General features: G+C 40.2%; 1 long non-coding RNA gene across 2 annotated transcripts in view; it reads right to left on the bottom strand.

The window, feature by feature from the left end:
• Positions 1-12,088: 12,088 nt before the first annotated feature.
• LOC122553404 overlaps positions 12,089-24,835 on the bottom strand; it is a 19,767-nt gene continuing 7,020 nt past the window's right edge. The window contains exons 1-3 of one of the 2 annotated variants that reach the window (XR_006312697.1): positions 22,030-22,098; positions 15,806-16,911; positions 12,089-12,217 (exon numbers count right to left, since the gene is read on the bottom strand). This is a non-coding gene — a long non-coding RNA (uncharacterized LOC122553404). Of the gene's footprint in view, positions 12,218-15,805; positions 16,912-22,029; positions 22,099-24,835 lie in introns of those variants that run through there. The other variant, XR_006312696.1, reaches the window with a different exon arrangement.

Below are 24,835 nucleotides of genomic sequence, written 5' to 3'. Positions count from 1 at the left end.
TTTGTACAACCTTATAGTATAAAAAAAATTTATGTAACTAGAAAGCACAATATAATTGCAAACACTCAAGAGTATATTGATGCTGGAATAGTTTGGATATTTCAAAGGTGGTAAGAAACTGTCTACATCCTGTGTAAAGAATGGATGAGGAAGAATGAATTGTAATATTGTGTTATTTTGTTATATATGTATTATGTGTTATGAAGATGTGGGTGTACTGTACCTTGAAGAGAGTTAAAAGCTAACAACGACAGCACCAGTGTTCTCAATAAGATACATTGTAACAGGTGCTCCAGCTACTGGGGCAGTTAAGGTAGCTGGTTGCCTGGAAATGACAAAACAAATTCGAATTAAGCCAATCAGTATTAATTATACCCCGAAAAATACCAAACTCCATCCAGTTTGAATTTAGTATATTGACAATCTTAAAAGCCAATGACACACTTCAATGCTTTGAGGGTATAAGACCAGGAAAAATTGAACAGTTGGGAGGTGAACTGCCAAGCCAGCATGTAAAGACTGTCTGAAAAATGCTATCTTAAAGGTACCTTTATTGATCAGTAACCTGTGAAGCAGAACTCCTGAAAAGAAAAAGAAGACAGGAATATAGAGAAAACTGAAAGCTGCCTGGTTTTGAGATAAGAAGTTTTGTTTCGTAAATCTTAATTGGGAGTTTTATTGGACTAGTACTGTAGAAGGAGAAGGTAAAAGATAGGTTAGAGGGAGGACTGTACATAGTTGTTAGTTAATTATTCCCTGTCATACGTTAAGAAATAAAGTTGTAACATATGTTTACATTGTAATGAAACACATTGAAAGCATATAAGAAATATATATTTATTTCTGGACTTTGAGAAATTGGTTGTATATTATTGGATAATTATTATTTTATACCATGTGAATTCTTGGGAATACAAGTTTAAAAGGTTAAAGAGAAAGCACTTTACTCACTGTTTGTAAATGTCAATAAATCTTTTAAGCTAAGAAATGGGTTAACTGTTGGAGAAATAGAGTTAGAAAAACCCTTGGAGTTTTGCTAAAGGTTGCCAAGCAACAGCCTCAGAACTAAAATTGTTTTTTTCAGTACACACCTAGAAGTGGCACTTGTGGAAAGGATTGCAAGGAAAGGTGAAAGGCGAAAGGAAAGACTAAACCTGAAAGCAAAACCAACTGATTTGAAATAAACTGATAATATTTTAGATATCAGACCTCCTAACTGTTTCCCATCCAAAGTTAAAGTCAGCTGCGCCTTCTGACACCCCCGAAAGGTTCACAATGCGCATATGGAAAGTTCAACACTTGCATATTTTATGAAAAAAAAGGCAGCACCCAAAGAAAGACAATAAATATGAGCAAATGGTACAGAATAGTTTTATTGGCAAAGATGGGCAGCGGTACTTCGTAGATGTTGTTTGCACATATGAACTGAGAGTGTTTTGGATGTGTCAGCAGATGTTCTGTTTAAAATCTAATCTGAAAATTTTCCAGTATGCTGCAACTGTCAGCAATCAGTTTTCATTGACACATACTGGCTTAGTGCGTAATGACCTGGTATGGCAATTGCTCTGCCCAGGACCATAAGAAACTACAGAAGATTGTGTACACATCCCAGACTATCATGAAAGCCAACCCTTCTTCCATGGACTCCATTTACATGGCTGGTGAAAGGTTGCTTACATCATCAAAGACCCATGACACCCCAGTAATGCTCCATCAGGCAGAAGATACAGAAGCTTGAACACATGCACCAGCAGGTTCAGGAACAGTTTCTTCCCAGCCATTATTAGGCTAATGAATGGACTCTCTAACTTCAAATAATGCTGTTCTTGCTAATGTTGATCTTGCTTAGCGTACGCCCTGTGAAACATAACCTATATGCCTCTAAGGTTTTTTTTTCACCCTGTGATCTGTACGTCCTTGATTACTACGATCTGCCTATACTGCTCGTAAACTTAAGTACAGGTGACAATAAATAAATCAAATCAAATCAAAGCAAAGGAATGATGAAATATCAACCCATTCTACCTCCTGCATTTGAACACTGATTGTAGGAGTACTATACCGTTTCACCTCTTTTTCCAACGCATAATACCTCTGCAGTTTGTGTCTTCTTGCCTTGTCTGTGTATGAATGTATGTGTGGGCCTTAGTCTGCATGGACAAACCAGAGACTGATTTACAATTTTTTTTTGCCCTTTTAATTTCTAACAGCGTGTAGTATTTCCTTTTCATGCTTTAGTGACTGGTAAACCCACTATTTCCTTAACTCAAGAAAGCCTGATTAAATTAGCTTCTTCTAAAGCATGAATACTTTAGAATTTGGAAAGGCATCCAGTTATGGACATACAGTATCTGTATCCGTAACTGGTTCTTGGGTGAAAGTACTACATTTTGGGAAGGATAACTATAACAGTATTCGGCAGGAACTGGTGAAATTAGATTGGGGACAGCTATTCGAGGGTAAATTCATATCTGACATGTGAGAGTCTTTTAAAGGCCAATCGAACAGAGTTTAGAACCAGCATGTTCCTGTGAGGATAAAAGATAAGGATGGCAGGATTCAGGAACCCTGGATCACAAAATACATTGAAAGTTTATTCAAAAGAAAAATGTAGTGATTGGAACCAGGTGGATCTCATTGACTATAAGATCCTTGTTAACCTGGGCCAATCAGTAAGCTCTGGCTGACTAATACAGAGGATGTGATTTAATCCCTGCCCTCCCCTTCACTGTTTTATCACACTGCATTGCCTTTTTTGTGAAGGGCACTGCTTGTCACTGACCACTCGGGTGTTTTCCTATCTTCCTGAAAAAAAAATAAACAGGAGATTCCCTTTGTTGTGAAGGGTGCTGCTCGTCACTGGCCACCCGGGTGTTTTCCTATCTTCCTGGTGGTGGAAATTGAATAAAGATTTGTGCACTTTGTGTCTTTCACTGTGTTTCACACGTATACACACACACACCATGGCTGCTGGGGAAAAAAATAAGCACTACCGCACTTAGGTGGTAGTGTGGGGGTTAAAATAAAAAAATATATAATCAGGAGATTAAGGGCAGTGTTTGTCACTGGCCACCCGGGTAAAAGAAGAAAGAAAAAAAAATATATAAACAGGAGTGTACGTTAGAGCCCGGGTAAATAGAAAAAAAAAGATAAAAAAAAACAGAGGATGTGATTTAATCCCTGCCCTCCCCTTCATGTTTGATCATGTAGCTTTGCCCTTTGATGTGAAGAGCACTGCTTGCCACTGGCCACACAGGTGTTTCCTTTCTTTTTGGTGGTGGAAATTGAATAAAGATTCATGCACCTTGTGTGTCTCACACCTTCACACACACAACATGGGTGCTGGGGAAAAATAAGCACTAACGCAGTTAGGTGGTAGTGTGGGGGTAAGGAAAAAAAACAAAAAAAGAGAAAAATAAAGAAAAATAAGCACGCGGTAGAATGGGGGGGAAAATAAAATACAAAAAAAAGGAGGGTCAGAGGTTCTGGTCACTCTGAGATCTGGGTCAGTGTTAAGGACTCTCCCTTTTTTGTATCAGAGGAGGGGACTGACTTTGAGCTGGCTGCCCACATCGTGTATTGGAAAGAAGAAGGAGAGGGAGAAGGAAAGGGAGAGAGAGAAGGAGAGAGAGAGGAGGAGAAGGAGAAGGAGGAGAAAAAAAGAAAGAACAGAAGTGTTAGACATCCTGTTTACTCTGAGAGCTGGCTCTGAAGGAGCTGGACCAGCGTGCGAAGGACTCTAAAAAAAATACATACGATATGATTTAATCCCTGCTCTCCCCTTCACTGTTTGATCATGCAGCTTTGCCCTTTGATGTGAAGGGCACTGCTTGCCACAGGCCACTTGGGTGTTACTTTTCTTCCTGGTGGTGGAAATTGAATAAAGATTTGTACACCTTGTGTCTTTCACTGTGTCTCACATCTGCACACACACAACATGGGTGCTGGGGAAAAATAAGCACTAACGCAGTTAGGTGGTAGTGTGGGGGTAAGGAAAAAAAACAAAAAAGAGAAAAATAAAGAAAAAACAAACAGAGAATGCCCCTCAGGTGTTTCCTTTCTAACTGGTGGTGGAATACAAATAAATATTTCAACACCTGTTGTTCTTTACTCTATCCTACACCTGCACACACACAAAACATGAGTGCTGGGAAAATTATAAACTGCTGTTAGGCAGTAGTGTGGGGAAAATAAAAATTATATATAAACAGGGATGGTCCGTCTCTGTGGTGAAATTTGTCAGTGCATTCATTTGTTAATCTGAAGGTTGGTTGCTCAAGATCACCTAGCGACTGTTGTGTGTCTGTTTTGGGAACTTTCTTCAATGGCCTTGTGGTATTATCGCTGGACTGTTAATCTAGAGACCCAGGTGATATTCTGGGGACCCGGGTTTGAATCCTGCCTCAGCAGGTGGAAATTGAATGCAAAGAAAATCTGGAATTAAGGTCTTATGATGACTATGAATCCATAGTTGATTGTTGGAAAAACCCACCTGGTTCACTATTGTCCTTCAGAAAAGGAAACTGCCATCCTTACCTGGTCTTGCCTACATGTGACTCCAGACCCACAGCCATGTGTTTGACTATTAACTGCCCTCTGGGCAATTATGGATGGGTAACAAATTCTGGCCTATCCAGCTATGCCCTCATCCTTTGAATGAATAAAAAATAATCTGAAAAATAAAAAATATATATTCATGGGTTCCTGGCTCTTGAGCTGGCTGGCCACAGCCAATTTGCCCTGGGTTACTGGCTCTTGAGCTAGCTGGCCAACAGTCATAGCCAGTTTGCCCTGGGTTCCTGGCTCTTGAGCTGGCTGACCATTGGGTTGGCTGGCCACAGCCAGCTTGCCCTGGGTTCCTGGCTCTTGAGGTGGCTGGCCAAGAGCCACAGCCAGTGGTTTGGTGGGGATTTTTTTTTACTTCTTGAGGAACTGACTTTAAGCTGATTGGCTACAGACAGTGGCACTGCAGGCTTTATTCCTTTTCCTTGGTGAACTGGCTTTTCAGCTGGCTAGTTGCAACCAGAGGTCGATAAAGAAGAGAAAAAAAATAAAAAATATAAATGGGGATTTAGAATCTCCTCAGTTCGAGAAACTGACTCCACCCAGTGGACTATGCTTAAGTAAATAAAGGGTGACTCAATGATAGGAAGCCATTGTCTGTGCAGTTGTTTCAAAAAAAAGGAACTATATGTAAGGTTTACGAAACTGAAATCTGGCAACATGTGAAAAGAAGGAAGCATATGTCAGGTATAGACAGCAGGGATTGAGTAAATCCTTAGAGGAGTAGAAGCTTTTCTTCTCTGTCCCACATGTGCACCCTGACTTCAATTCCTTTTTAAATTAATTCTCAGTCTCCTCCTAAGAAATATTTGTTTCAGCTCTTCTTACTTCCATTAATTGATGTGTTCAAACCTCAGGGTCTGCTAATGCCACCCTTTTCCACCTTTCAATAGGTTTCAGCTTTCCACATCATGGATTCATTCCGGCTCCTGCCACCTCAAATGAATTTTAAACTTTTTGGCAAGGACCAAGTAACGATCTCCTGTGCTATAAATGTTTTGTTTCCATGTTTCAACCCAGCCACAGGTTCCCAGGCCCAAGTGCCACTCCCCCAAATACCACTCGGTAAAACTTTAAAGTCTACTCCAACGGCTTCTGAGCCATGATTCTAATTCTTTAACCGCTTAAATCTCTGTTCTTATTATGTTGATTGTAATGAGGTCAGCCAGGTGAACCTCATAGAACATGAATTTCCTGATTATGGCTGTTAATCTGATTTAATCAGGGAGCCCTGACTGACAGATATGAATAGGGGTGTCAGAGGTTGGTAGTGTATTGCAAGGAATCTGTGGAATGTCTATGAGATGGCTTTTTGGAGCAGCTTGTGGTGGAGCCCACTATGGAACAAGTAATACTATATTTAATGCAATGTAATGAGGCAGACTTCATAACAGAGCTTAAGGTGAAGAAACCTTTAGAAGGCAGTGATCATAAAATGATTGAATTTACTTTGCAATTCGAGAGGGAGAAGATAGAATCACTGGTAACAGTATTACACAGCTGAATAATTGCAATTGCAGAGGCATAAGGGAGGAGCTGGGCAGAATTAAATGGGAAAGGAGCCTAGAGGAAAGACAATGGCTGGAGTTTTGGGAGTAATTCAGGAGAGACAGCAAAAATCTAACCCGAGGAATATCATTTAAGATGCGTCTGGATAAATGCATGAGTAGGTGGGGAGTGGAGGGATATAGATGCTTAGGAATTCACCGACAGATTTAGACAGTACATTTGGATCAGCTCAGGCTTGGAGAGCCGAAGGGCCTGTTCCTGGGCTGTAAATTTTCTTTGTTCTTTTGTTCTAAAAAGAAGAATGGTACAGGGAGGATGAAGTGAGGACTGCAGATGCTGGAGATCAGAGTCAAAAAGTGTGCTGCTGGAAAAGCACAGCTGGTCAGGCAGCATCCAAGGAGCAGGAGAGTTGATATTTCGAGTATAAGTTCTTTATCAGGAATGAAGAGTTTATTATCAGGCTGTGCTTTTCCAGCGCCACACTTATTGAAAGGGATGTATAAAAGCAAAAGCAAAAGCATATAATATGATGAAGGGCAGTGGGAAACCAGAGGATTGGGAAGCTTACAAAGACCAACAGAGGGCAACAAGAAAAGAAATAAGGAGAGAGAAGATTAGATATGAGGATAAGCTAGCCAGTAATATAAAGAAAGACTGTAAGAGTTTCTTTAGATATACAAAGGGCAAAAGAGAAGCAAAAGTGGACATTGGACCACTGGAAAATGATACTAGGGAGATAGTAGTGGGAAAAAAAGGAAATGGTTGAGGAACTGAATAATTACTTTGTGTCAGTCTTCATGGTAGAAGACATGAGTTATATCCCAGAAATTCAAGAGAGTGAGGGGGCAGAGCTGAGTATGGTAGCCAAGGAGAAGGTACTGGAAAAACTGAATGGCCTGAAGGTGGATAAATCACCTGGACCAGATGGACTACATCCCAGAGTTCTAAAGGAGATAAAAGAAGAAATAGTGGCGGCATTAATGGTGATCTTTCAGGAATCACTAGAGTCAGGAAGGGTCCCAGAGGACTGGAAAATCACTAATGTGGCACCCTGTTTAAAAGGGGAGCAAAGCAAAAGACAGAAAATTATAGGCTGATTAGCCTAATCTTGGTCATGGGTAAGATTATGGAGTCCATTGTGAAGGATGAAATTTCTGAATAATTGGAAGTGTATGGTAAACTAGGGAAAAGTCAGCATGCTTTCATCAGGAGGAGGTAATGCCTGAAAAATCTGCCATAAGTCTTTGAGGAAGTAACAAACAGGTTAGACCAAGGAGAGCAATGGATGTTATCTACCTGGACTTCAAAAAGGCCTTTGACAAGGTGCGGCATGGGAGGCTGCTGAGTAAGATAAGAGGCAAATAGCTAGCATGGATAGAAAATTGGCTGTCTGGCAGAAAGCAGAGAGTTAGGATAAAAGGATCTTTCTCAGGATGGCAGCCAATGATAAGTGGTGTTCCATAAGGCTCAGTGTTGGGACTGTAACAATTCATTTTATACATTGATGATCCAGATGAAGGAACTGAGGGTATTCTGGCTAAGTTTGCAGACAATACAAAGATAGGTAGAGGGATAGGTAGCATTGAGGAGGCAGGGAGGCTGTAGAAGGATTTGGATAGGTTAGGAGAGTGAGCAAAGAAGTAGCAGATGGAGTACAATGTGGGAAAGAAGAATATAAGCATGGATTATTTTCTAAATGGGGTGAAAATTCAGAAGTCTGAAGTATAAAGAGACTTGGGAGTTCTGGTCCAGGATTCTCTCAATGTAAACTTGCAGGCTGAGTCAGTAGTTAGGAAGGCAAACGCAATGATGGCATTTATTTTGAGAGGACTTGAACATACAAGCAAAGATGTACTTCTGCGGCTATATAAGCTCTGGTCAGACAACATTTAGAGTATTGTGCGCAGTTTTGGGCCCCATTTCTCAGGAAGGATGCGGGTTAAGAAGAGGTTCCCGAGATTGGTCCCAGGAATGAAAAGCTTAACACATAACAAATGTTTAGGACTCTGGGTCTACACTTGATGGAGGTTGGAAGGATGAGGAGAAATTTAATTGAAATTTACAAATACTGAATGGACTGGACAGAGTGGATGTTGGGAAGATGTTTCCATTGGAAGGAGAGACTAGGACCCGATCTTTAGAGTAAAGGGAAGACCTTTCAGAATGGAGATAAAAAGATACTTTTTCTGCCAGAGTGGTGAATCTATGGAATTCACTGCCACACAGTGCTGTGGGGGTCAGCTCATTGAGTATAGTTAAGACGGAGATTCTTGATTGATATGTTCTTTATTGTGAAGGGGCTCAAGGACTACGAGGAGAAAGCGGGAGAACAGAGTTGAGAAACAGCCATGATTGAATGGTGAAGCAGACCCAATGGACTGAATGGCTTAATGTCTGTTGCTATGTCTTATGGTCTTAAGTTCTGGTAACTCGGAGAGGTGGCTTTGAGGAAGCTGGATTAGTGCCAAGGACTTTCCACATATAAATAAAGGGTAAGTTGGTGATGGGAAGCTGTCCTTTGATGGAATTATTTCACTTATGCCATGACCTTCCATTTACAAAACTGTTGTGTGCTTACAAATTCTATTATCACACAAGCCTAATTTTTAAAAGTACCTTAGCTCAACTGTCCTACACATTCTTATGATCGAATTTAAAACCTTCCTTTCTTAAGCACTCTCACTCCAGCTAACCATTCTCTTTCAAAATTTTGCTTCATCATAGATTTTCATCAGTGAACCCAACTTCATTTCTCTTCAGTCACACTGACAAATTAAATCTGTTTCTCTCCCAAAAGATATCTTTGGTCTTTGCTGAGCATTTTCAGCATTTATGTTTAATTTCTGACTTTCTTTTCATTTACCAGCTATTACTTTGTTTAAATGTTATTTTCAGCCATGGCAGCCTCTTGTCAATGTTTTTCTTTAACAACCTGTTTTGTACAACCTATTTTGACAACCTGCCAATCTAATTTCAACAATTAATGAAAATAATTGTGCGTTACTTTTAGAACTCCAAACAACAAAAATAAATTTACATGTATTCTTCACCTGTGATCCAAACACATACAGAGTGTATGTGGTTGGGTACATAAACATTCCATTTGGAATAAACCGTACATCTGGGAAATAAAATTCTGGAAATCTTTTCGTTTTATGCAAAGTGAAATCTTCATTGAACTTGCGCAAAGTAACTTTAGCCCGAGGCTGAGGATAAATAGAAAACATTTCATTTTAGTTTAAATAAATTGAACAAAAATATATATTGTAAATTTAGCAGAGAATTTTAACACCCAAGGAGAGGTTGGTCAGGTCATGTGCCAAGGGTTAAAGGCTTGAAAAGTGGCTTCAGAATGAGAACCTTTCAGGGACCACAGATAAATCGACTGGGATGCTGTTGAGACATCACTTTTGGCAGGGAATGGGCCCAGCTTTTTTATAATGAGACAAAGGGAGGAATGGATTGTGAAGAAATTGAAGGATGGTTAGTTAAGACTGATGCACAAGCAGGAGAAGTGGCCAGGCATCCTCAGCAAATGATTGGGAAGCATGGATGGCATAAAGGTTTGTAGTTTAGGAGGATAAATTGGATGAAAGCTGTTGATTGGATGTGATGCATGCAACAGTGAAAGTTGTAGTCAATGATCTTGGTGAGAGGCATGTACTTTGGCAAAGGTAGAGGGGTGGTAACCCTACGAGTGTGAGGTAGCAAAGAGAAGAAAGCAGCAAATACCCATGTGGAGGACAGAAGGTCATTGACCTTCCACCTGCACCATTGGGCATTGTGCTTCACCCAGGATACAGCCTGCAATGTGGATCCAAGGTGGGTTGCTCTGAAAGCATGGTCTCCTGTAGCAATCCACAGGAAACATGGCTATCCTCATTGCCATCATGTTGTCTACCGAGATCTCCAAGTCTTTTTTCATGAAGCAGGTACAAGCTTATTTTTCATTCTAGGCCTTTCTGGAATGTCAAAGCTCAAGCAACAGTGTGTGAGGATGATCTTGGCATGCAATATTTGAAGTTGGGTGTATTTGGATTTTATGTAAGGTGCCAACAGTGAGAATTCTGGAAAGCTCCAGCATTGACCAATATTTCCAACCCTCTGACCATGCAATCTCAAAAAAAGATGCCCAAGATCCCACTTACCAAGTTTGAGTTAGAGAACAAAATCTTGCACCAAGCAATGGTAGACCAGACACCACAAAACTCATTCCTCACTTCAACTCAAAATGGAATTTCTCCTTATTTTGTTGCTGTCCCTGGAATTTTGTTGTAAGAAATCTGTCTACCACATATACTTTACAGTAATGACTAATAATTTGGATGAATCATTTTGGGGAATTTTGCAGATATAGATAAAATACAGGATTTTTTAATTCTCTATGTGAAGGAACTGTAAACAAATTTATAAAGACTGCCCTTTTGATTTCACTACGGTCAGAATACAGAAGAAATTCATTCTCACTTATGATTTGGAAATGCTGGTGTTGGATCGGGATGTACAAAGGTAAAATCACACAACACCCGGTTATAGTCCAACAGGTTTAATTGGAAGCACTAGCTTTCGGAGCGCTGCTCTTTAATCAGGTGGTTGTGGAGTATAAGATTGTAAGACACAGAATTTATAGCAAAAGTTTACAGTGTGATATAACAGAAATTATATATTGAAAAAGACCTGGATTTTTTGTTAAGTCTCTTGTCTATTAGAATGACCACGTTGGTTTCAGTTCTTTCATATATAAATCGTAAAATATTTTTTAAAAAACTTAAAAAAAACTTAAAGTTCTCAAGTGAACTTTAACAATTGGTATCATGTTGGCCCAGATAATGTGAGGTGCCCTGTGTGAGGCTGACTGTGCCACAATAGTCAAACTGATTCTAATCTAAAAACAGAATCTTACATGGATTCATGGAGTTTTTGAGCAAAGTAAAATGTAATTCTGCAGGTACAGATTCACCCCACAAACCTGCGTGCATGTGGGTGCGTGTGTGGGGAGGGGTTATGGGTGTCTGTGAGGGAGTATGTGTATGTATGTGAGTGTGAGTTTAAAGGGGTATAAGCCTGCGAGAGGGTGCGTGTGTGTGTGTGGGAGTGTATGTGTGAGCGTACAGGAGAGTGTCTGCATGAGTTTGTGTGTCTGTGGGAGTATTTGTGTGTGTAGGAGTTTGTGTGTGAGCGTGTCTGTGTGTGTGTGTGTTTGCTCAAATACTGCATGAATCCATGGAAGATTCTGTAAATCTGTTTTTTAGATTAGAATCAGTCTGACCATTCTGGCACCGACAGCCTCACACAGGGTAGCTCACACCTTCAAAGCATTATCTGGGCCAACTTGACACCAACTGTTAAAGTTCACTTGGGAATGTAACTTTTAAAAAAGTTTTGAAATTTACATATGAAAGTACTGAAACCACCTGATGAAGGAGCGGTGCTCCAAAAGCTAGTGTGCTTCCAATTAAACCTGTTGGACTATAACCTGGAGTTGTGTGATTTTTAACTTTGTATACCCCAGTCCAACACCAGCATCTCTAAACCACGAAACCAACATGATCATTCTAAAAGATGAGAGACTTAACAAACAATCCAGGTCTTTTTCAATATACAATTTCAGTTACATCACACCGTAAACCTTTGCTATAAATTCTGTGTCTTACAATCTTATACTCCACAACCACCTGATGAAGGAGCAGCGCTCAGAAAACTAGTGCTTCCAATTAAACCTGTTGGACTATAACCTTGTGTTGTGTGATTTTTTAACTTTGCACTTCTCACTTACAAAGTTTAAACTTAAACAATGGAGGTAACTTCAATCTTCACTGCTCCATGGCAACAGTATAAGACAAAAATTAAGAATGATTGAAGAGGACTTGCAACTGACTGAGCCAATCCTTTTTTAACTCAAGCTCATTTAACTCCCACTTCCTTCTAAGGCATGACAACTCACATGTAGAGACACATAAAATTGTGATTAAAACAATACTGTGGCATTGACCTTGTTAGGTAATGGCAGGTAAGATAGAGTAATAAGTGTGTTTCTTTGTTGGTCCCACAGAGTAGTGATAATATCCGAAATATATTCAATATGTGGTGGTGAACATATGTTCCACTCTTTGAAAGGAGAAGTAGCATAGAAACAGGTGTTTATCTAAGAAAAAAAATGCAAAATGTCAAGAATTCACATGCATTAAATATTAAAAAGTCTAATTTCTCTTTCTTGTAGCATATTTTATAGAATTTACATAGACATTAAAATCTTTAAAGAATACATTGGACCTAGAAATTTAGGCTACAACTGTCTTTGTCTATCCTCAATGACAAGCTCCAAGCTGACTGTGATATTGGTCCTTAGATCCCATGTAAGAAAACCAAAGTGACACAATATATCACTGGTGAAGAGTAGACTAAACTCAGATCATTGCTACAACAGTAGAGAAAGCTAAATTAAGCAGATCTAGAGAATGTCGAGTGAAGCAAATACAATGTGGGGCATTTGGTAAAACTGGATGTAAGTTTACGGATCATGAAAAAGTGGATAGGATATAGCCCGTCAGGAGCAACACTGATCAGAAGCTGATCAGAATGAAGGGTTGACAGGAGCATTCCTTCTTATTTCTCTTCATCATTGCAGTCAGTCCCTAAGGATGCTTGGAATAAGTATAGAACATAGTTCTAAATAATAATGGGGTGGGATCAGTTGTGTTGAATGGTCTGTTTTACACTGTTGTGTCCAGCATTGGAATTCCTTATGTCATTTCACCCTCCCCTCTGAGAAGATCAGATTTAACCTAGTGCAGGGTCTTCTGTCCATTAACAACTCTAGTGGAGGATCCAAGTAGTTGCATGGGGTGGGGGGGGGGGGGGGGGGATGTCCGATAATCAAACAAAAGCTTGTTTTCCTTTTTACACAAGCAGTTATCATCGTCCAAATCTCATCTTTACCTCACTTTCCCAGTTAATAGCTCCAAACCAAAGTTGATAAAAGATTAAAAATTACAAAAATAAAAATTCAGCGAGGTATACAATATACATGTGGCTACAATGGTATACCTCTTTACTCAGATCTCCTTTCCCCTGACCTCAGTGCTGCACATCACAGCAGTTTGTGCCAATTGCCAACTCAAGGTAAAGTACCAGAGGCCATGCATGTTGAGGTAGTGCCATGAATCACCATATAATGTGTGCTGAGAGGGCAAGTGAGTAGCTCCAATAACAGCCTGGTCCACGCTGAGTAAGGAGTTCTTTTCCTCACAATAACTGTACCTGATGAAGCCTTACACTGCTGGCTGCTGTTGGTGCCTCCTAGACCTTTGCAAGGTACAGTGTCAGTGCATTGGAGGAAGCCAGGATGGTGGTGATGCCTCCCTTATAGTGGAATGCTGATATTCATAGTGGAAGGGATCATACCCTGCTCTCAAATTTGTCCATGGTCAAGATGGGTCTCCTGGACTCAGCAGCGAGTTGAACCTGCCAAAATAACTTTTCATTTTGAGTTTTCCTGATGGCTAGTTTGTACACCAAGTTTGGTAAAATCACAGTCCATGGCAAGTTGGACTGCTAGCAAGTTATTTTAACAAGCAATAAAGAGCATTAATTGGGAACTCACTATTCCCTGGTGAGATTCTTGACACACAGCAAAGGGGAAAGCTGCGCGCAGATAATGTTGATGTTGGAAACAGCCACCTTGCCTGATTCTCCCACTGATCTCCCCATTGCACACAACATTCACAGCTGGTAAGATTTTGCTAATAGATCTTGTGAGGTTAGTGGAATATAATGTTTTATTTTCCAAGAATTTTAAGGGAAATTCTGTTCACTGTACAGTGTTTTGTACAAAGCATACTGAAGTAAACAAATTTTTTTAATGTTCTGTGGATTATCATTCATTGTGGGATAATGTACAATCTATCCAAAGTGTGAATGAGAAAAAGATATATAGAATAATCTTTCTGGATTGAACCAAATGCTGGAGAGAAAGAAAGTTTTATATGTCAAATGGGTGGATGCAAGTTATCAACTGTCTAATTATTTTACAAATAGAATTCCAAATGAAACAAAATTGAGTCCTGGAGAAAGGGCATCTCACATCTTCATACAGAATATCGAGGGTTTTTTTTAAATCTGCTTTGAAATTTTAGCTGTACTGATATGCATAATTTTTAATTAGAGAAAAAAACAGGGAACCTATTAACTGCATAGATATGTTCTAATCAACCTGTTCAGAGATGGTATTACATATGTTTGGACATAGGGACACTATAATTATGCCGTAAGACTCCTTACCTGTTAATTACATATTAATTGTGATTAATGTAATGAAGTCGGTGAACATGAACTAGTGATTTACGTGTGTTTCTATAAAAACTGAAACTGTGCTATTGGTTAGAAGGTGAATTTTCATAATGTGTAACGGCAAAAAAAAGTTGATAAAATTCTGCAAAGATTTGTTCAAATTCTACTCTTCACCATAGCTTTGGCTTTCTGGAGTATAACATTTCTTGCCCACTATCCAGAGCTGAAAGAATGCAATTTCTGGATCCCAGCCGTCTTTTATCATAGCTCCCTTTCCAGCATGAGATGCAGCAGCCTGACAACTAATCAGCATGAATATGGACAGACTAGTCACTAAGCAAAACAGTAAAGACAGGAGAGAGCAAGAAACAAAGTCAGTAGCTATACACAATGGCAGTAATAAAAATAATATATATAAATTTGACAAACTAAATAATGTCTAGAGTTGTTAATTAAAAGGAGAACATTCATTATTTGTTTCCAAAGAGTCTATTGTAATGCTGGAATAGGGGAGGAGTTGGCACTGATGATGAACTGAAGAGGTGAGAACACAACAATGTAATTCTTCATTCCCCATGCAAATAAGTACCTAGTGTCGAGTTGCTATCTCATTGAGGACAGTGATCCTCTCTCTAAGAAATGCTCACTGAAGGGAATGGTAGCCACTATTGAGACCGCACTTAGCCAGGAGTTGCAAGATGGATTAGGCCTCAAAAGCAGGTGAATGGAGTTGATGTCTCTGGGCAGAGCTGATGGATGGGAGGAGATACAGGTACATTAGTGGGGGCAGAGATTTATGTCCGCGAGTGGTACATTTCACTTATTGGGCAAGTGTGCCTGATTATGAGGGCTGTCCCACAAACTCACAGATACATCAGCAGCTTTTAGTGGGCAGTCTCCCCATGTAGTAAAGGATCACTGTACCATTGATATAATGCAGAGATAGTGGGATGAAGTTATTAAATGGCTCTCACTACACAGTTGCATAAGACTGACTAGTTTCTGCCTAATAACTGTAAAATATAAAGACCAAAAAGTAACTGCTCAGGGCTAGCAATGAGGCAGGAAGATATAAGCACTCAACAGGATCACATTTCTCACAAAATTATAAGTACGTGTAGAGTGCTACAATCATAACCTGAGTTACTTAAGAGTAATTTCTTTTCCTTTCTCCACACAAGTAAACACTTGTCTGCAAAAGGGTAGGAAGGAAGGAGTGGAGGCAGTTAATAGTGACCTAAAAACCCAGAAATCTGGAAAACACAGAGAAGGTAATTTTAGGTCCTCACTTAACCTTTTTCCTCCGCCACTCCTAGGAATTTTAAATTTAATCTCCCTTTTAACCATCACATTGCGTGTCAAACTCCAGATTCAAACTGTACATTCCACTTGGCAAACAACATTATTGTTCAATTAATATATTATAATTAGGAAATAAACTTACATTTCTTAGTTGATTTGCAAATGTAAATGTCGATATTGTCACACTCAGAAAATCCTCTGAAGAAAACAAGTAATTTGTTTTAAATTACAGAAGAAGAACAGTCATAAGAAATATTTTTACTGAAAAATTATCAAACAAACCTAAGGAACTAGACCATACAGTTCCTCAAGTCCGGAGTTCTCTAGAATTTAGATGATCAAAGGAGGAACCTGATCAAGTCTTCAGTACAGAAGAAGACGGGTTAGATAAAGGTAAACTATTTCTGGAACTAGGAGCATAGTCTGAGAATTAGGGCCAAACCATCAAGGAACGATGTTAGGAAGCATTTCTACACACAAAAGGAGGTAGCTGTTCAGAACGCTCTTCTGGCAGTGGATGCATGATCAGTTGTCGATTTTAAATCTGGGATAGATAAACTTTTGTTAAGCGGAGGTATTAAGGGATATGGGCCAAAGGCAGTTATATGGCGTTAGGCCACAGATCAGCAATCAAATTGAGTGGCAGAACAGGCTTGAGGAGTTGAATAGCCTACTCCAGTTCTTAGTTGCTCTGCTCCAGCATTCCTTATCACTATACAGAAAAGTTTTCATGAATGCCACCATTCTGCTTTATCCACTGAATTCACTTGTTGCCCTAATGTCCAGAGCTCTTAGTCTTGAATACACGTACCAGTGGGGTGGTTGGGTCTTTGTTGTGTGTGTGAGTAAATAATTACAGTCTGAAACATTTGAAGGAATATTTTGGTATTTGGTTCGAGGTCAGATTTGGCAACCAATTTGTGTAGAACAGAGACAGGGCAGGAAGTACAGGCCTGATATAAAGGCATGACTGTAGCCCCTGGATACACATTTGGATGCAGGATTACAAGCACCAGGTCAACAGAAAGTGAGGTATAGGCCTCGGGCATTGGTTCAATGACGTTGACCTCGAAGTCCTCTTGGAGATGGAAGTGGAGAAGTGAAAAATCCTCTTTTCAGAAGATGGCAGATGAAGGCTACTAAAACAAATGGTTGAATGGTGGAAGGTTGTTGAATCTAGAAGCAGCAGACCTTTACTGTAGGGTGAATGGTTGCAGTGCCACAGATGCTTCAACTACTTTCTTCATTCTAGAAAAGTGAGTGCAAAATGTGATATTAATGACTGGCCTGTGTGTAATCAGTCTCTAAAAAGAAATATACTCACTTCAGTGGGTCCTCACGCACACTAAAATATGGTGGCATTGCATAAAGAACACAGCATCAATGTGCAATGGGAGTGATAGTAGTAGAGGCAGATTCATGCAGCCCTCTGTAGAGGAGGGAGGTCAGATACAGCCATGCTCAGTTGGTGCAAATGCAGTGCTATGGCAGCCACAAGAAACAAAGCTCTACTTGGACCAGCTGAGCAACTGTGTGCCAACATATCTGAGTTCCCTGAGGCAGTATGGGGTTATATTATGGGGTTACAGGACTCCACTCATCTCATTTTTGCTATTATATTTCAGGAAGTTGAATGAATGACTTCCTCCATTGAAAAGTGACCAGCTTCATGCAGAGCCATGTGAATGTAGAAGTAGTGCTTCAGCATGCGTGAAATACATGTGACATGCTAAACTGGGGACTTGTCATCACTGACCACACTAGCATTTATTGCCCATCCTTAATTGCAAAGGGCAAATAAGAGTCAGCCACATTGCTGTGTCCAGAGTCACGTGTATACCAGATTAGACCATAAGAGATAGGAGCAGGAGCAGATTATCTTGCCAGTAGAGTCTGATCCACCATCCAATAATATTATGTCTGATCTTTTCATGGACTCAGTTCCACTTACCCGCCCACTTAGCATAACCCTTAATTCCTCTAGTATTCAAAAATCCATCTGTCTTTGCCTTAAAAACATTCAACAAGATAGCCTCAACTTCTTCATTGGGCAGAGAATTCCACAGATTCACAATCCTTTGGGGACTGAAGTTCCTCCTCAACTCAGTCCTAAATCTGCTCCCCCTTATTGTGAGGCTATACCCCTGAGTTCTACATTCACCCACTAGTGGAAATAACCTCCTTGCTACTATCATCTATTCCCTTCATAACTTTATATGTTTCTTTAAGATCGCCCCCTCCACCATTCTTCTAAATTCCAATGAATTTGGTTCCCAACCTGCTCAACTTCTCCTCATAAGCCAAGCCTGTCAACTCCAGAATCAACCTATTGAACCTCCTCTGCACCACCTCCAGTGCCGGGACATCCTTTCTCAAATAAGGAAACCAAAACCATATACAGTATTCCAAGTGTAGCTCAACAGCACCCTATATAGCTGCAGCATAACCTCCCTGTTTTTAAACTCTAGCAATGAATGACAATATTCCACTTACTTTCTTAATTATCTGCTGCACCTGCAAACTAACATTTTGGAATTCATGCACAAGGATACCTAGATCCCTCTGCACAGCAGTGTGCTGCAATTTTTCAAATAATGGTCCAGTTTGCTGTTATTCTTACCAAGATTGATGACCCATTTTTATAGAAGGATATAGCATAGAAGCAGGCCATTTGGCCCATCGAGTCCACAATGACCCTCCCACCTAGACACACCTCATTCTCATAACCCTGCATTTCCCATGGCAACCCACTTCGTCTCACATCTTTGGACTGTGAGAAGAAACCAGAGCACCTGTAGAAAGCCTACACAATTGTCCAATGGTGGAATCAACCTGGGTGTCTGGCACTATGAGGCAGCAGTGCTGACCACTGAGCCACTGTGCTACCCCAACATTGAATTCCATTTGCCAGATCTTACCCACTCGTTTAACCTATCTATATCCCTCTGCAGACTTTTAGTGTCCTCTGCACAGTTTGCTCTACCACTCATCTTAAGTAATCTGCAACTTTGGCACACTATACTTGGTCCCCAATTCCAAATCATCTATGCAAATTGTAAACAGTTGCGATCCCAACACTGATCCCTGAGGCACACCTCTAGCCACTGATCACCAATCAGAAATACATCTATTTATTCCCACTCTTTGCTCTCTGTGAATTAACTAATTGTCTTTCCATACTAATACATTACCTATAACATTGTGCACCTTTACCTTATGTAGCAGACTTTTGTGCTGACTTCTGTTGAATGCCTTCTGAAAATCAAGATAAACCACATCCGCCGGTTCCCCATTGTCCACTCCACTCATAATATCTTCAAAGAGTTCCAGTAAATTAGTTAAAAATGACCTGCCTTTCATCAACCCTTGCTGTGTCTGCCCGATGGAACAGTTTTATTCCGGATGTCTCGCTATTTCTTCCTTGATGATAAATTTAAGCATTTTCTCCACTATAGAAGTTAAGCTAATGGGACTGTAGTTACCCACCTTTTGTCTACCTCCTTTCTTAATAATGGCAGAGTTCCTGCCATTAATGAACCAGAAGGATTTTTATGACAATCAACAGTGGTTATATGGTCATAATTGGGCTAGCTTTTATTCCAAATTTTTATTGAATTCAAGTTCCCCATCTGTCATTGTGAGATTCAAGCCCATGTCTTCGAACATTAATCTGGGGTTCTGCATTACTTGCCGAATGATAGTACCTTTACATCACTACCTTCCCTTGATGCGTTGAGGGAAACACTTGTAAAAATGACATAGCCTCCCCTCACAAAGTGCAATCACCCTCAGACAGGGTCTTGTGCTAACAGATTGGGCGAGTTGAGGCTCTTTCTTCCAAACTGCAAGCAGATTGCCCTAGTTTCCTAGTCAGAAAACAGTAACTTCTCTCACATGTCAGCAATGAAGGTAATTGGGCCACTGGTGAGTTGAGGCCCTCAAGTGTCTATTAATTTATCAATTAAGGGCCTTAATCATTGGTCACATCAAGATGGTCTCCCATGGACCTCTGGCCCAGCACCTGATTGCTAAGGCACGATGACTCAATGGAAGGCAGGGTGGTTCAGTGGTTGGGTGACACAGTGACACAATGGTTAGCACTGCTGCCCCACAGCACCAGGGACCCAGGTTCAATTACAGACTTGGACAACTTGTCTGTGTGAAGTCTGTACATTCTCCCCATGTCTGTGTGAGTTTCTTCCAAGTGCTCTGGTTTCCACCCACAAACCAAAGATGCCCAGGTTAGGTGAATTGAGCATGCTAAATTGCCTGTAGTGTTCCGGGATGAATGGGTTAGATGCATTAGCCAGGGTAAATATAGAGTGGTAGGGGAATGGGCCTGGATGGGTTATTCTTCAGAGGGTCGGTGTGGACTTTGTTGGGCTAAATGGCCTGTTTCTACACTGTAGGGATTCTATGAAGGCAGTAAGAATTCAGTGAGTATCTCTCTCCAGGGTAAACTACCTAATCATTTGCTCATTTTGTAATTTGGCTTTCATGACTAGGAAGGGGAAAGTTGCACCCTTTGTGTTTCATTGATGTGCCTATCATAGCTGAAAGTATTTAGAAGTTGTAAGATATGCATGAGACTTGCAGCAGTGACAACTGTGTGGAGAAGATGTGCTGTTTGCTCAAGATTATTTATATCTGCATGATGGGTATCAAAACTCAAAGAGCTGAGTATTAAAAGACAGAATACCAGAATTAGTCTTTATTCAAATACAAATTTCTATTTCTAGAGGCACCTGCTGTATACTGTAAACTGCAGTTTAAATGCAATTAACACTAATTGGTATACATAAATAAGCTTTATCCAACTCAGACATGTAAAGGGACTCGACAGGATAGCTGATGGGTGGGTAATTCCCCTTACGTGAGAATCTCGATCTAGGGAAGAGCATTGCTTCACAATTATGTCATTGTATTTATGACAGAGATGAAAAGGAGGGTCACGAGTTGTTGAAATGTGTTTCCAAAGAGATTTGAAGAGACTGAGTCATTAAATAAATTTAAAGTTAAATTACACAGATTCTTGAGATAAAAGGAGTCAAGGTTTATGGGGCAGGCAGGAAAGTAGCATTAAGGCCACAAGCAGATCAGCAAAGGAAGGTGGCTAGGTGGTGGGTGAGGCATCTTTTGGATTTTACGAGCACTCCTGCCTTCAAACACACCAATGGGAATGTAAAATACAGGCCAATAAGTTTACAGGGAAGAGAAGAGAAAACTATGCCCCTATGAATTTTATAAAGACTTGCAACATTTTTAAAAAAATATCCTTATTTACTAAAGAATGAAGATACAAAATAATACATAAATATCAAAGAACACAAATACTAATAAGTACACTCTTTCTGAGATAGTCAGTTATGTTCAGACTTTGAAAAGTACAATGAACGCAGTTACTTATACTGCAAAACTTTCCATCGATGCATCTGCAGAAGTGCAATGACTTGGTTAAGAGTCAGTGCTACAATACCTATCGAGAAACAGCAACCTGAGGTTGAGAGATTTGTTTGGAAGACAATGTCCAAAGTGTGTGTGTGTTGGGGAGTGTGGGTAGAAATTGAATTGCAATGCCTGTGCAATAGTCCATCATCCAACAATGTTTTCATTTTAAATTTTTTAATCACCTATTTAAATTCCTTCAAACGACCTCCTTTGATAAACATCTACTTACTTCCTCGTACCTCTTCCTTTAATTCAATATCAATTTTTGCCAGACTACACACCTGCTTTAAGATATTTTACTTTGTTAAACACAATCTACAGATGCAAATTGAGTGTGTTTTTTTATTCACTCGTGAATTGTGGCATTGCTGGAGGTATCAGCATCTATTACTCATGCCTAGATCCCTTGAAAAAGTAGTGGTGAGCTGCCTTCTTGAACCACTGCAGTTCATGAGATGTAGATGGACGCACAATGGAGGGAGGTCCAAGATTTTGATTCAAATGACACTGAGAAAAAAGGACGATATATTTCTAAGTCAAGATGGTGAGTGGCTTGGAGGGGATCTTGCAAGTGGTGGTGTTCCAATGTATCTGCTGCCCTCTTCAAAATCAAAGACATTCTGGGTTTCGAACCTGCTGTCTAAGAAGCTTTGGTGAATTTCTGCAGTGCCTTTTGCAAATAGAACACACTGCTGCTACTCAGCATTGGTGGGGGAAGAGTATGTGTTTGAGGTCATCCATTGTTTTGATGCTGTAACACTGTACAGGGAAGGTATTTAAACATATAATACAAAGTAATCATACATTTTGTAAATTCATTCATCATTCAATTCCAAGGACTAGTTTTTGGAAAGCTGTAATATTTTCATGAATCACAAAATCCCATGTTTCTAAAATTAAAACAATTAAAGGGATTACCTGGATTATCTGTATTCTCCGTGAAGCAATGGTGAGTAAACCATAAATGTACATGATCACCATGAAACTGTTGAAAATCATGACATTTCACACTTTTTTATGCTGCAGATCAGAATAGTACTATACATTTATACAAATTCATTCATTTATGTTCATATGTGATGACAAACGTATGTAATTTAAGCCATGGACATAATTAAATTATATGAATAGAATGATCATGATACATCATACAAAGAATTTCAGAAAGACTTCATACTATTTCAAAGGACTCTCAATTTTTAAAAAATTTTGTGCCATTCCAATTATCTGAAAACTTGTCTTTGTGGTCATAAAATTTGTTCAATGCTGACTCCACCCCAACAAAAGCTCCAGCATGCTGTGCTTTCTACTTATAATGTGGTGACCATTTAGTGTCATTTCTTTTCTCATTTATATTTACTTTGGAGACTTATTTGTTTGTAGTCCACCTGCTATTGATGTTCCCAGTGTGGAGGAACCCAAGTCTCTGTTGGCCCTTGCACCTCAAAATGAAGGGATAATGTTACACATCTTTTGCTGCAACACTATGTGTAATCTAGCCCATGTCATGCACTTCACATTCTAAGATAGTGAAATTGAATCAGAATCAAAAAAGTAAAAAGGGCTCACAACCCTTGCTTCCCTTTAATATTGCAAAGTTCTTGCTATGTGGCGATTTAAATGACTGTTATCTACAGCCAGTAGTAAGCACACTGTTGAGTGATTCCACACCTGCGCAGAGCACAGAACATGAAGGGTCACTAAACTTGAAACATTAACTGTTTTTATCTCTACAAATGCTGCCAGATGTGCTGAGCTTCTCCAGCACTTTCTGCTTTTGATTTTCAGTTCTTTGTTTTTATATCAGTCTTCTTCAAAACGGTGGGTAACTTTGCAATTTTGGTGAGTTTGCCTTCAGTATTACCAAAGATTGGCAGGATGACATCAGATTGCTGATCTAACATCATCACACCATATTTTTCATAAACATGAGGAATGAGGGCAAACGGTCTAATTTGTAGCCACAAAATCCAGCCCAATGTAAAAGTGAGTTAGACCTGGGAGAAAAATAAATAAAATACCACAGTGAAGAAACTTTGTTTTAAAATGTTCTGCCCTCACTGGACACTAAGATTGAGGAATGCAGAGGAAGACATGTCCTCGATCTGAAGAGAATCAGGAATGGCCTCCAGACAAACTCTGGGTAATGCAACCATACTGTTATGGTGCCAAGGGTCTAGCTTGAAGTATTAAGTTGCATTGTCAAATGAAGTTCAATTGCCTCACATAAGTGGTCCAGTTCAATCAATGAATCTTCTTGTAGTACCAACTGCACCACTAATTTCATATACTCTGCATACTACACCCCCATCATTCACCTACCAACAATTACTATCCATCTTAAAACTACTTATTCTATACAGGATAGTGGAAGTAGAGGGAGATTTGCACATGGTGAGACACAGAGTGAGTGAACGCATTGCAGTCAGCGTAGTGGCAAATATTGCACAGGTATCAGCTTGCAATGTAAGGCAAAATCTTCATTTCCAAGAATTCAGATGACAATTATGATGTGGCAGCACAAGAAGGTTGATGGAGCATGTAATAGAAATGAGTGATGGAGTATGTTAACTGTATGTTCACACTTCACCTGTATTCAGTTGTTTGTCAGGTTCAGTACATGATAAGTTAAAAACAATTTCTGCTGAAGAGAGATGAATTGCAAAGCCAAGGAACATTCTTCCATTTGTGCCTTGAAAGTTTGGGAAACTTTGATCTGGTCACAGTATTAATAGTAATAAAGTGATTGCAAGAATCAAAATAGACCTTATCACCTTGTAACGGAATGACTAGGAGATGTTAGGTTAATCTTCCTTTTCCTATGTGAGTACAATGATGCATTCTATTGATGTATTATGATTTAGTGATGAGTATATATAAAGAGCATTGTGAGTAAACCAATATGGCAGTCAGATTGGATTTGAAGTGTGATATGCCTGAGTTCAAATGATTCTGGATCAGTGGTGCTGGAAGAGCACAGCAATTCAGGCAGCATCCGAGGACAGGCAAAATCGACGTTTCGGGCAAAAGCCCTTCATCAGGAATAAAGGCAGAGAGCCTGAAGCGTGGAGAGATAAGCTAGAGGAGGGTGGGAGTGGGGATAGAGTAGCATAGAGTACAATAGGGCAGTGGGGGAGGAGATGAAGTCAGGGAGGAGATAGGTCAGGGAGGAGAGGGTGGAGTGGATAGGTGGAAAAGGAGCTGGGCAGGTCGGACAAGTCCGGACAGGTCAGGGGATCGAGTTGCTGGAGGTTAGAAGCTAGGATGAGGTGGGGGAAGGGGAAATGAGGAAACTGTTAAAATCCACATTGATGCCCTGGGGTTGAAGTGTTCCGAGGCAGAAGATGAGGCGTTCTTCCTCCAGGCATCTGGTGGTGAGGGAGCGGCGGTGAAGGAGGCCCAGGACCTCAATGTCCTCGGCAGAGTGGGAGGGGGAGTTGAAATGTTGAGCCACGGGGCGATTTGGTTGATTGGTGCGGGTGTCTCGGAGATGTTCCCTAAAGCGCTCTGCTAAGAGGCGCCCAGTCTCCCCAATGTAGAGGAGACCGCATCGGGAGCAACGGATACAATAGATGATATTAGTGGATGTGCAAGTAAAACATCGATGGATGTGGAAGGCTCCTTTAGGGCCTTGCATAGAGGTGAGGGAGGAGGTGTGGGCACAGGTTTTACAGTTCCTGCGGTGGCAGGGGAAAGTGCCAGGATAGGAGGGTGGGTCGTAGGG

This window comes from Chiloscyllium plagiosum, chromosome 10 (genome assembly GCF_004010195.1).
Source record: "Chiloscyllium plagiosum isolate BGI_BamShark_2017 chromosome 10, ASM401019v2, whole genome shotgun sequence".
In the NCBI taxonomy this organism is placed as follows: Eukaryota; Metazoa; Chordata; class Chondrichthyes; order Orectolobiformes; family Hemiscylliidae; genus Chiloscyllium; species Chiloscyllium plagiosum.
This window is presented reverse-complemented; position numbering and strand designations above follow the sequence as displayed.